Genomic DNA, 14,096 nt, shown 5'->3' with positions numbered 1-14,096 from the left:
CAGTGGCAGAGATGGGAAATGATCTCACCTGAGCTCCAGGGCAGCATCTTATGCATGAACTGTACTGCTCTCCTCGTTCATTTGGGAATAAGGTTAGCATCCAAAGATAGAGCAGAAACACATTCTCTGGTCAGGCCTGTAACTCTTTACAGTGCTCCTTGTACATTATTGTGAAGCACTTGACACCAGGCACAATCAAAAAAGGGATACTAGAATACCCTGACCCTTAATTTTATCTAGAGCAAAAAATTGTTACGTAGCAAAGTTCATGTCTTAGGTAGCTAAAGGAGAGCAGCTTCTTCATTTCACAAGATTTAATAGAACAGTCAAAGCACTAGAATGCTACTGAAATTAGGAAATGCTGCAATAAATCACAGAGTTCTACTGCTTGCATTAAAAAAAAAAAAAAAAGTTAAAGTTTCTGGATTCCCATTTTAAAAATAGACTTCACAGTCATTAAAGAGTACTAGGGGTCTCTGAGAAGAATAAGCACAGGCTTTAATCTATTGTTTTTAATAAAGGAAGTCCTGCCCCATCTGTAGGGTCAGAATCACAAATCATCTATCTTATTATCTGAGAATAAAGACTGAACATTAGTCATATTCTTTTTATAACACAGAGTGACCGATACTTCAAAGCATTGTCATCACTGCTCTCTGGCTGTAAATGAAAACGTCATGGTGCTTCACTCTCATCTTGTATTCATATGCTTGACAGACAAGTTAAATGAGAATTGTCCAAAGCTATGAACCAAACCATGACAAAAGTAGCTCTTAGAGTGGTTTTAAATCACTCAAGCTGACATTCCTCGGCCCCAAATGTCAGACCACACAGTGCTGCGATGCACGCAGCAGGCAGAGCGCACTGTCCTGTTCCTCGGCTCCCAGCTTCAGAAGTGGCTACTCGAGTAAATAGAAACCTCAGAAACGTAGTTATGGAAATAGTGCATGTCAGCAGACTTCAAAGGGCAGAACATATTGATAATTGCAGAAAGAGGCCCAAAAGGGCTTCAATCACTCCCTGTCCCTGCAGGTTTTTTTGTTGTCCTCTTAAAGGAGCAATGACTGGGTGAGGATGAAACTGCCTTCCTGCCCAGCTGACAGAGGCTTTACAGGCATTCTAATGCTTCTGTTTGCACGGCTGCCCTTCCAGCTCTGTGCTGTCTGCAGCCTGAAGGCTTCCCCAGCTCTGAGAGCACAGACCAGCACTGGAAACACGACCAGCGCCAGAGGAGCTCCAGCGGTGACATCTGCTGAGCCCCCGGGCTCGCATCCTGAGCCATCGCAGGTCCGAGGGAAGCACCCGGCTCTGGTGGCTCCTTACCTGCCAGCACTGAAGCAAACGGCTGCTGGGGATCGAACGGCATTTCAACCTGCCAGACTCCAGGTTCTGGGTATCCAAACGGAATACCATTTCCTGAGAATAAACACAAATTCATTATCCTGGTGTGGCTACAGAGAAAAACTCACTTAGACAGCCTGTTCTGCTAATGTACAAAGTAAAGATGTGTTAGATCGTGCAGCTGTCATCGCAGCATTGATGTTTACAGTCTGTGTCTCTTTTACATCTGTATATTTTCATTCAGTGTTTTACTGTATCCTGGTCACTCTATAGGGAAACACAAATCTTAAAAAAATACAATTATTTTCAAAAAAAAGGAGATGCATTGTTCATTTCTACTCCAGTGAAAAGCTGGATTGTACTTAAAAGGCATTGGCTTCTATTTGGGAAAGTGCTGATAGACTGTGTTGCAACAGGAGACCCTGAAGGGATTCTGGCTGACTCAGAAATTTCTCCAGGGACTGCTGAATAATGTTCACAGCAGACACAGTTCAGACTCTTTTAAAATGAAAGAGCATATGCTCTCTCTTATTATTTTTAACAAGGCTAACGATACAAGAGATATCAGAATAGATTTTTCCTTGTCGTTTCCAAATACCGTGTGATTAATTCCTGGGCCACAGAACAAGGGCATAGAGGAAGATAAAGAAAATAAATTATTTAAAAATTATTCCCTATGTTTTCAGTGGGTAATCAACAAGTCGATTCCTGTAAGCATCCATTTGAAGCTTTATTATAGTTCAGAATTGCCAACAAGGGCTCTTTTACTTGCCCCTTTCAGTGGTTTCCTGAAAGCACACTTAAGCTGAAATCCACTGTGAGTCCTGCTGAAGGCAAATTGATAGCTCAGAGGAGTAAAGTGAACTCTCTGCAGGTATAGAGACTTGATCTTCAGAATTGTCCTGCCATTAAGAGAAGGGAGATTGCCTAGAGAATGGCTTTTAACATATTTTCATTCACCATGCTTTCCTATCTACTGTGATACTTAAAATCCCTCTAGTACTCAAAAACCCATTCAATGTGGATTTAATGTCTATTGTAGAGAAAAAACTTTAGAAGCTAGTTTAAAAAAAAAATCAAAACACCTCCATGGTTTAAACGATTAAAAATATGTGAAGTGATTTTAATTATTTGTTTCCATACCTCTGACTTGCAAGACGCCTGGAGAGTACAAATGACAAGCAAGTATGTCCAAAGATGGCCACATAGGATTAGACTTCACAACACATTAATTCAATTCATCCTTAATGGACATCAGATTATAAATGACCAAACCTTTCTATGTTATTGAGGTGCCTCCTAAACTCTCTAGGCTCAGAAGACAAAAGCCCAGGATATTGAATAATTAAGCTCCTTAAGAGAAAAGAAAAATCAATTCCAATCCGTGAACATAAATTCAATTTCCTCCAGCCGTCCTAGCTCATACAAAGCAGAATTCAACCAGCAAAAAACTTGTTACCTTCCCAAACCTGTGGAATATCCAGCAAACCAAATTCTCAGGCTCCTACAGTGAGCAGAGCAAGGACAGAACTAAACTGATTTTTTTTTTTTTTTCTTACAATGTTACGCTGGTGTCCAATTGTCCTTAGTTCTAGGATGTGCAACCCTGAGCTGCTCAGGGAACCCTTGCCTTATCACATGCGAAGAGGCTGTCTGCAAGTCCAGCAATACTCAGGGGACCAAGGGAGTTACAGATCAACATCAAGTATTTCAGGCTTCACCCCGACAAACTAATGGACACTACCAAGCATTCACACAGAATTAACCTCCTGCTTTCACTTCGGGCAAAGCTTTCAAAGAAAAGAGCATCCCTTGGAGAGCTGTGGCTAACAGCACCAACCGGGCCAAGCCTCTTCTTCACCAGCCAAGAGAAGTTTTGGCAGCGACTCGAGCAATAACAAGACAAGGACTTTAATCCCCTTTAATTGTGTGATTCTGTTGGGGATTTGTGCTGCTTCAAAAGCAGTGTCTGCTGTGGTTTTGAGTCACCTGATCCACACTGTTTTCCTCTCTGTTTTCACAGCTCTGGCATTGGCCAGGAGAGCACTGTGCAGATCCACGAGCAGCTTTCAAAGGTCAGCAGAGCACTGCCTGGTTTCACAGCCTCCGTGAGGCTATCTCAGGGCCTGGCTCTCCCAAGCATCCCACAGCTTCCTGGAGAGGTTGCTAATTACCAGACATTCATTATCTGTTCTTATAACCCAGAGATTTAAATTGAAAAAAAAAAAACAAATTAAAAAGGGGAGGGACGGAAGAATGAAAAAATACTAAGAGAATGGATCTGCACTAAAAGTGCTTTGACTTATCCTGTAGGACTCCTGGCTTCAGTTCCTACAAGGAGACATTTTCAACTGCCTGTCAAATTCACATCACTGGGCCTATCCTCAGCACCCTCCAGCCTTGTCACATTTATATGGAGAGGTGGTGGAAGGATGGTGGCTGAAGGGTGTTTGGGGCTCCAAGAAGGAAAGGGAAAATATGCCTGATGCCATTCAAGGCTGATAACTCAGTAGGAGGCTGTAGAAGAGCTTCTCTGTCAGAAGAGGCAGGAGCAGTGCTGAACACTGCCCAACCTACCACTGCAGCTGAGCAAGCAGGAGGAATGTGGGAGAGGCAGGACTGGGAGACAGTGAGGGGATTAGGAAACACGATGCCAGGATTCTTCTTCCATTTCCTTTCTAAGGTAATTGGTCCTGTCTAACTGAGACAGACCCCTTGTCTAGACTGGCTGCCGGACTGAACAGTCAGACCAAATCCATAATTTCATAAGGTCTGGTGAAAATAACCTTCACAAATGAAGTAGTTGAAATGAAGTAGGGCAATGGTAGAGTGAATAAGGAATCTTGCTAATGAGCCAGAGGTAAACCAGAGCCTTACTTACACTCTTGCTGAGAGCTGTTCTGTTCCATTCAGCTGTGTATTTGATCATTCAGCTAAGAAACCAGCATGATACAAGGGATCTAAAATTTCAGTTGCTTCAACCGGAATATCTAAAGTAGCAAAGCAAAGAAGCCAACAAATTATTTCATTGTAAGCCAAATTATACAGGATATACCAGACAATACCAGGAGCATTAATGGTTTATTAGGGAAAGAACACCACCAAGTAGATCTCTCATAGCTTCAGTTTTCTGTTGCATAGGCAGCCCCTCTGGGTTGGTCATCCAACACACAGATTGGGGGGTACATAATTATGGGTCTCAGTCTGGGCAAGCTTAATCACTTTTTTTTCCATGAGGACCTTCCCTCGATTCCATGTGTCAGTGATAGAACAAGGGGGACTGGCTTTTAATGAAATATGGTAGGTTTAGATAAGATAGCAGGAAGAAAATTGTTTCCTTTGAAGGTGGTGAGGCCCCGGCACAGATTGCCCAAAGAAGCTGTGGATGCCCCATCCCTGGAAGTGTTCAAGGCCAGGCTAGATGGGGCTTTGAGTAACCTGGTCTAGTGGAAGGCATCCCTGTCCATGGTAGGGAGGTTGAAATGAGATAATTTTTAAGGGCCCTTTCAACCCAAACCATTCTATAATTCTATTATTCTGTTTCAGGTTATTGCATTTATTAACTTTAAACCTCATTTCCTATATTCCTATAGAATTTCACCAAGCCCTGAAGAAAAGAGAAAGCTATTTCTATAGCAGCATAGGAAGCCTGCACCACAGGCAAGCAGAGGGACAGGTCACACACATCTCAACACTGTCTGAGAACAGTATCAGTGGGATAAATACAGCCAAGGTGTGATACATATAGGAGTTAAAAAGAGACTTGTGTACTAAGTGGCTGCTTGACACAACACTAAAATTCTTCTGTTGTGGGGGTTAGGTCTCAAACATTTACCACTTAGGATAGTGATTTCTTTGTCACCAGTAAATGAAGACCAGTCAGCTGCTAACTTCAGCTCAGGAATATGCCACTAGTGATGGAGGACATCCAAGACCTGCTTGGTGACCAGACTGCAACACACTGCAAAGTCCTGAGATGCTGTCTCTGGACTCAGGCTTAGAGAACCTTTTCAAAGTGTTTATTACTCTCACGCACAAGGCACAGGAAACCCTCTGCGGTATATGTACATTAAAAGACAGAACCACAAGTTTCATCTTGAACTCTGAATGTGTGTGCGCAAGGAAAGTATGTGCAGAAATGACTTACTAGAAAGGAAGACATCTGGGTCAGATGTTCTCTTCACTTAGTTAATCACATGGAAGTGTCATTCTGAAGAACTTTGTGTATTAAGCCTGAGGAAAAGTGCTTTGTTCAAAAGCGATATGCACATAGCAAATGTGAGAACAAGAGTTCCCGTCTGACCCACAGAATCCACCACTTACCCTGTTATTTATGCAAGCTGCTGTCAGGTCATTTTTTACACACTCACATAGTATTTTCCAATCTATGATGAATGCTACACAAGATGAGGGCTATTCCTTGACATGTCAGACTAGTGAGAAAGTTAAATTACCTCTTTGTGAGTTCCAAGCTCAATGTATCCACAGAGAGGGTGAAACGCTCCTGTGCCACAGACATAAACATGGGTCCAGTTGTACGGCTGAAGAACTCGGATAAAATTGGCACACTCTGTTTGTTGGGAAAAGAAAGATAAAGGTTACTTTTCATGTTTATTCTTCTCTTTCACATTATACATAGAATATAAGTTACAGCCATATAAGCTTATATAAGTTACAGCCATAGCATTGGTGTATTTAAACTCAGAACTACTGTAGCAGAAACTGTTTACAAGTAGTTCAAACCTGTTAGGACTATAACTTGACAGTGGCTATCTACCAGGCAGTTCATCAATCAGACTTGAAAACCTAATTCTGCTGTATGCTTACAGCCACGAGAAACTGTCTGCTCACACCACGGTTTGGAGGGAATCTGTTCAGCCAGTGTTGTAGCAAACACCACCCGTCAACAATTGGGCAGAGGTCGCAGAGCCACTGGGTTTGTCTGGCTACCAGTCTTCCTGCCTTTGCTCCCAGCTCAGGGTACTGCACATGCTTTAATACCAAAGATCACATGGTTAAAGCGACTGCGGTGGGCTGAAAGGCTTCAACACACTTCCAAGGGCATGCTTTGTCTCTGCACCAACCACATCTTACTGGTGACTTTTATTTGGTCATTTCTGAGTCCAGTGGGACATCCTGGCTCTAGCTGGGCTTGCTCCATGTTGTTGTTGTTGGTAAGTAGCACAGGCATGCTTGCAAGGATGATACATGGGGCTGGGGGAAAAGCCTTGATTTAGCCTTGCCCAGAACGAAATGAACACAAAAACACATAACAGATACTTCAGAGGGAACACACAGGATTTGTTCATATGTTCAAGCCATCACCCTGCATCTAAGTGAGAGTCCGAAACAACTATTTCCCTCTCAGGACCTTCTCCTTTTTCTCTTAGTGTAGAAATAGACCAGCACAAATCTTCCACATGCACCAGTATCAGAATATTTCCAATGCTCAGCATTGTTTAGGTTCTGACTGCTGTAAAGGTAAGGGTAGTAACAAGTTAGAATAAAAAGCTAAACTCTTCAGGCAGAGAGCTGAGAGCATTTTGAGCTGGAAGATACCTTGGTAACCGACATGCTGGAGATTTTTTTTGGAGAGAAAAGGAAGAAATTTTATTTTACAGCCAGGAAATGTTTACATTTAGAGTGGGCTCTAGACACATGACGTAATCTGTGCTGCACAAAACATATAAAAGTTGTATTGTGTACACGTATGTACCTTAAATATACTTCCTAAAGAAGATTTGTGGTTCCTGGCAAAAGCCATTGAGTCTGAGATTTTTTTTTAAACCCCAACTGCAGCTGTCTGCAAATTAAGTTGATTTGTACACTGCTCTACTACTGTCTCTTTAATGAATTATAATGAAGTTACATTCAGGATACACCCAAGAAAAAAAGAAGCATTTTAATGTGAGAAAAGAGGATTCCAGGGAAATACTGCCTGGTATACATTTTTGAGGAAACGCCATTCATCTCTCAGCTGCATTTATTACATAAAAGAACAACATATCATGATTGATGCCTGCAAGATTGAATTTTTTTAAGTATTAATATTTAAAAACCAATAGAAATGTAACTTTGTTTTTCAATTAAGAAAAAACACTTAGGACATTAGTTCAGAAGAAGTGTAACAAGAGCTTACTAAAGCATTTTTTGCATTTAATAAAAAATACATAGATATGCATAATCCTCAGCCATAATAAAAAACATACATCATACTTACATGGGCATCTTTCCCAGCTAATTTGCATAATTCTACCTTTTCTTTTGCTGCAGGCCAGTAAATCTGTAATAGAGTTAAAACAAGACAAAGATGATGAAGATTATACACTGTCCTGTGACTGTAGATTATTCCAGGAATAAACAGTTAAAACAGATTTATGCATGTTGAAGGACCTTGCATGTAAATTGAAATGAACATGACTTCAAGTACAAGATCCCATTACAAAAAGTTAAGAGGCTTTAAATCAACCCCCCTGATTCTTGTTTATTTCTTCATTGGCTACATGTACTTTTAAAAAGCATTCAGTTAATCTGGCCGGGGCACCTTGTCACCATTATGTGTTTCTCTCAAAGTTATGATGAGCCAAATCATCTGGAAACTAAACTGATTGCAAAGCCAGGCAAATTACATTTGTAAGAATTTGGTCCAGTGGACTTGGCAGAACTGTTATAAAAAAAACACTTAGCTCTTTCTGCCAATTTTCAAATGAAAATAATTAGGTTCAAAAAACTAAGGACAGCTGAAGGGAAATTTGTAGAACAAAAAGTACATTTGGCAGGAATCAACAGTGCATGGTTTAAAAACATCAACATTAACTGAGTTTACTGAGAAAATGACACAGAAGTTTAGAGAAGAACTGTGGACCTTAGATAATTGCCAGTATATATTGATACTGTTTCTCTTTCTTTTTTAATCTGCCCTGCAGAATTCTACAAAATAGGTTTTGATGTAGATAAATCCAGATGACAACATACTATCAGTTACTGTAATCCAAATTGTGTTGGTGAAGAAATGTCAGTGAACAACAGTGCAGGTTCTGCCTCACTGATTTCAATTAAGCAGTCAAAACTGGATATGATTGAGTACATCTGATTCTATTAAATTTAAAATAGAAGCTAAATACAGATTCTTCTCGAATCACTGTGTTAAATATGGATATTTTGTACTTCTAATTTTGACAAGAAAAAGCAATTGTTATTTCTCATGACTAGTAATAAAAACACCACAAATCACACTACTTTTTAAGCAAATATTGATTAGTAAATTGCCTGAAGTCCCAGGCACCAGTCAGCAGGTCATTAGTAGTCACAAATGCTTTATAGTAGTCTCCAGTCATGCTTTACAAAATCTTAAATAGCAAATGTATAGGAATGAAGAATTATTATAATATGCACTAGAAATAAAAACAACATCAAGGAAGGACGCACAACTCAGTGGCATGCAAGAGGAGTTGACTGCTGTCATATTCCCCTTCACCCAGCTGTTGGCACCTTACTGGAAGTGGCTTGACATACCCAGGCTCAGTCCCACACAGGTAAGGAAAGCAAAAAGCAAGTGGCCTCCCTCAAGTACCTTTATCACTTTCCAAAACCTACAGTCACTGTTTCTCTCCATCTGGAAACAGTCTGGATTTTACTTCTTTCTCTTTCCTTCCCAGTGAAAATGGATGTATTGGATTTCTGCAAGGAAATTAATTTCCTCTCAAGTGAACTCCGTTACCTTCCTGATAAAAAACCTCTTAGCAGAGACAATGTAGTTTAAGTTACTTAAACCTTAACCCTCTGCGACAATATTTACATGGAGTCAGAGATAAGACAGTGTAACAGCATTGCAGCACTGGAGCACAAATTTGCTTTCCCAGAGCATTTTCTCGGAAAGATCTGGTCAAAGCACCCAGGTATGGAAATGCAATCAGCCATCCCAGGGATGTGTGGATGGCACAGAGCACAGTGCCAGGAAGCACAGAGGAAAGTACTGGAAACATCATGAAGGGCTGAAGGTAGGTCCAGTCTGGTCTCCACTGCAACACAGAGAAGTTTAAGAAGAAAAGCTGATGAAAAGCGACCCGTGAAGAAAAGCTGATGAAAAGGAACAGACAGAGGAATGTAAGATCATGGATCTGCAAATACATTTGGCCACGGAGATTTGTCTGAGATCTGATCCTCAGTTTTCTTGTACATAAACTTTATGCCCAAGATCCCTGAATCACTTACAGGAAAGCCTCGAGGTCTTCAAGGGGTTTGGGAGATTTTTGGCCAAAGTTTAGTTATCCAATGAGGTAGACAAGATGTCCCTTTGTAGGCTTTTGAAAATGCCCACCTGTCCTTGCCAACTACACAGAAGAACTGGAGGAGTTAAAAACAAGAGACATCTGCTTCAAGGCTTCAGAAGTGTTAATGGACTTGAGTTACCCTCAAATCTTCTACAGATTCGTTCATGGGAATCAGTGTTTGTCCTACAAGGCTGAAATACACACATCCCCCCTTCTATGATAATTGACCACAGACAATTATTATTTAAAAAATCAATTGTTTTACTCTCTAGTTACTCAACAGCCTCAGTATTTAGCATTATATAAGGCCACATTAGACAATGAAAAGTGATGCTAAGTGATCTAACTTGAAAATCAATTTGCAATTATATATGGGGGAGTAAAAGTGATATTTATTAGCTTACCATATGAGAAATGAGAGATTCCCAGAAACTGTCAGTTCTAAATCGTAATAGATCAAGAAAATTGCATCATTTGATGAGTTGCATCATAAAAATTGCATAAAATAATGAGTTGATGTGCTGAGCAAAAAAGCATGAACTTCATTTTTTATTACAGGACATGCTGTGTAACAGTGCCACAAGCCTGGTTCCCTCAAACACTGGCACAAGCAACATTATACATGTGTACTGACTTTTCTGTAGGGGGTGAAATTAAATTGTACCATTATATTTTATTCCAATGTGTTACTTAGTTTCGCAATATGCCAAAAAAGTAAGACTGGAGGCTCCTGTAGTTTCTTTCAGATTTAAAATCATTTAGCTTGTAAATGGTTTGAAGCTTTGAAGTTCTTTTTTTTTTTTTTTCTATTTATATGCTTTATTCACAATGGTAACATCTTATTAACAAATTCTCTTTTATTCCCAAATTTCTCAATAAGTAAAAACCTCAAGGAATGGAAAAAAACCCCCAGATAGCCAGGCCTTATATATTAAAGGTGACAACAACATTGACTTGTAAAGTTACAATAATGTTGTGTTACAATCAGTACAAATTATATATTTAATATACTTTATAGTTGTATGTATCTGAAATGTCTGGAGAAATCTTAGAATAGCTAAGTGGAGTTACTGAATTTAAGGCAAGAATGCAACTAGTTGGAATATGTGAACTGTATACTTAAACAGGATTCTTTTCTTTTCTTAATCTTCGGTTTATTTTCCTTTTAAAATAACCATATCAAAATTCCAAAGGTCAACTACTGTCATGATTTCTAGATTTTCTCTTCTATTGCCCAATTAAAAGAAAAAAAACAACCTCACCATTACTTTTAAATCATTCTTCAAATATTTTCTTAAATTTAGGAATGGGAAAGAAATTAAATTCTCCTAATAAATGGAAGTTAATAAACTCTTTTCTATCAGAGAGAAAGAAGACCTCCCAGGAGTACAAAATTAAGCAGTACATAAGTGTAGGACAGATAAGGTATCACTTTAAAGGGTAGCTGGAAATTGATTTCTGATTAAAACAAAACATTTAAAACCACAGAGGTCTTTTCCAGATCAGGAGCAGTGAATTTCTAAAAGTAACATTTTCCCTTCCTCCAAATATGCATTTTACTATAAGAAAGGAATGAAAAAGGAAGTAATTTTTTTTAATACATTATTTATATATAAATAAATTGGTATGTGAATGCTATATATACATATATATATATATATGTATGTATGTATATATATATAAAAATAATATCTGGATCCACCACTAAGAGCCAAATTTCAGCTGCCATCTGTCATGAATTAATAATACTGGTATTTTACTCATTTTTATGTATGCATCTTTCTCTATCAGATTTTGTTCCTAGCCTAACACTTAAGATTATAAATCTTCAGGAGAAGGGGTGCTCAAAGATAAAACAGTGAAATCTGATTACAAAAAAATGTGTGAAAGTACAGCTTTTTCAAGAATCACTTCTAATTAGGCTACTAAATCTAGGATGGTGCAGAACTTTACAAAATGAGTGGAAAATGCTATCTATTGTCACAATACAAAAGAGGAAGATCACAAGCTATCTAAACAATTTAGAAGCCCACTGGTCTTTTTTCATCTGTTTTTAAGGTTTCAGAACAAGTTTTTAGTTAGGGAAGAAATAATACAAGTTTCCAATGAAAACGGAGTGTGGCAGAGAAGACAACAGAACTTGGTAAACAGCCACTATCCCACTCTAATATTGTACTTTTCTTAAATAACCTAGCTGAATTACTTTAAGGTGGTAGAGCTGCTCTTCATCAGGGCTCCATTTAAGTATTCACTACATTGTCACACGGAAACTGATTAGCTCAGCTGCCAAAAACAGGCATTAGTACAAGAAAAAAAAATGGTCTGATAAGTAAAGAACTTGAGGTACAAAGTTACTCGTGCAGTTCCCCAAGAAACAGTGTCAGAGCTCATCCTATTTCATGCACCCTTCAGTAGCTTTGGTAAAAACCCAGAACTCTCCAACAACCCCTGCAGATGACACAAGGTTGGGAAGCATCACTAAAACAAAAGAAGTTAAATTATGCAGGAATAATCAAAGGGCTCTGAAGACCAGAATTATCAACAGCCAGAGGAAATGGGTATAAACTGCTAATAAATAAATATAAATAATAGATTGTAGATTTGAACAAAAATCAAATCTGAAACATCGGCGTAACAAGGATCTGTTCCACAGCAACAACATTCCTAAAGAAGTTGCATGAAGTATCCCAAAGGGCCGCTTACAACAGATGATGATTTGGGACCCTGAGCCAGTGCACGCTGGGACAGATGAAAACAACTTGTTCCAAAGCTGCTGTTGGGGATCTGACATGTTTATCTATTTGGCCCACATGGGGCTGTGTCTTCTAGCACCCACAGCTCCTGCAGGTTGGCAGCTTTTCAAAAGCTTGTCAGGCCTTGACAGCATTCCTATTCCTGCGGAGCTGGGCGGGTCGCGCTGCAGATCACACCGCGATGATCGCGCTGACGTGTAACCCCGCGGGCACTGTTAGCACAGCCACAGAAAGGGGCACCATTGCTTTGCAGCTATTTACCCACTGTTTACCCAGCTGACAACATTTTGTATTTCGTATTTATTTAGCGCAAGGAGTAAAATAGAAAAGGCTTTTGCAAACTCACAAGAAACTTCGATGTACTGACGTCATGTTTCCAGCAGGATCCCAGAGGTTGGTGCTCCTATAGAATTTCTTTGCCAGCTTTCCAGCCTCTCATGCTATTAAACATCTCTCCGTTTTACACTGCACTTCTGGTGGTAATGGCACAGAGGCCTTCAGTAGAACTACTTTCCTTTGCTGACCATCTTTATTTTACTCACAGGAAGAAATCACAATTTTTCCAGTTTGCAAATAGCTTGCAGAATTTGTCAGGGACACTTCATAATGCCATTCCTGCAACAGGAGCTAATGGCTTCTGTACAGGAAAACTTCAGAGAAAATACATCCCTGTTACAGAAAGAAGATTATCCATTGCTATATTTTATATATTTATTGACTATAATCACTTTCGCTTTCTGCATTCATCTGTCATTCTGGAGGACTTGCTCATTACACTGTGGTACTTGCTGTTGTTTTATAATGAGGTTTACAAGCACTGGAAACCAGACAGATTTTTTTTCAAGCTGCCAGCTAAGGAAATTTTCAACCTATTACACAATACATTTCATAAAAACTACAGTGATTTAAGAAATTCTGACTCCAGCAGAACTACTGATTTATTTCATCAGGAAAAATACACCAGGAAATAAAGCTATAACTTAATATATGGAAGTCAAATTAACTAATTTAGGTAAATTAATAGGTTTTAAAAAGGAAGTTATTAAATTATATATATGTATACATTAGAGAAGGGAGCAGGATACAATGCTTTGGATCCTTCTTTGCCAGAAATGTCTTAATATAGAGCATTAGACTCTAAAATATAATCTTGCCAAGTAATTGTATCTACACATGAGAATAAATTGTTGGGGATCCTGACTTAGCTTTTGGAGGTATCAGTAGCTCCTAACAAAACAAATATCTGAAATTGAGAGCTTTATCAAAGTAAGAAGTTCATGTTCAGCTTTGTTTTAAAGAACGGAAACCCCAAACTACGCACAATCTTGCACTGCAGTCTCAAAGCTGTTATGCCTCTCTCGCCCCATCAGCGTGCTTTTAACACTCCTTCCACAAAGTCCACAAATGAACACATCATTTATCGGCAGAAACTTAATATTCTAATCAATTTCTACTCGTTTTAGTAGCTGTATGTAAGCAGATCATTTTTTCCAGATGACTCGTACTCCAGAGGAGTACAAAGGACACACTTCAGACCCTTGTAGTCCCAACATGTGTGGTTTCCCCACACTGGGAAGGCCTGGAAGTGAGCCGCCTGGCCCAGTGCCAACCCAGACCACGCTCAGTCTAAACACAGCACCGGCAAGTGCTACTTTCTGACACTTCACTGCTACTGTAGAGTATCCTTTAGCTTCCTCCTCAGGGGCTGAGATTTTATACACAGCTCCTC

At 39.4% G+C, this 14,096-nt stretch overlaps 1 long non-coding RNA gene across 1 annotated transcript in view; it reads right to left on the bottom strand.

The window, feature by feature from the left end:
* Positions 1–7,473: 7,473 nt before the first annotated feature.
* The window catches only part of LOC138107493 (uncharacterized), a 33,197-nt gene continuing 26,574 nt past the window's right edge, over positions 7,474–14,096 (bottom strand). Inside the window, exon 4 of the long non-coding RNA XR_011149555.1 lies at positions 7,474–7,624. This is a non-coding gene — a long non-coding RNA (uncharacterized lncRNA). The remainder of the gene's footprint in view (positions 7,625–14,096) is intronic.

The sequence above is a fragment of the Aphelocoma coerulescens genome, chromosome 3 (genome assembly GCF_041296385.1).
Source record: "Aphelocoma coerulescens isolate FSJ_1873_10779 chromosome 3, UR_Acoe_1.0, whole genome shotgun sequence".
Taxonomy (NCBI): Eukaryota; Metazoa; Chordata; class Aves; order Passeriformes; family Corvidae; genus Aphelocoma; species Aphelocoma coerulescens.
Note: the sequence above shows the minus strand (reverse complement) of the source record. Positions and strands in the feature narration are given on the sequence as shown.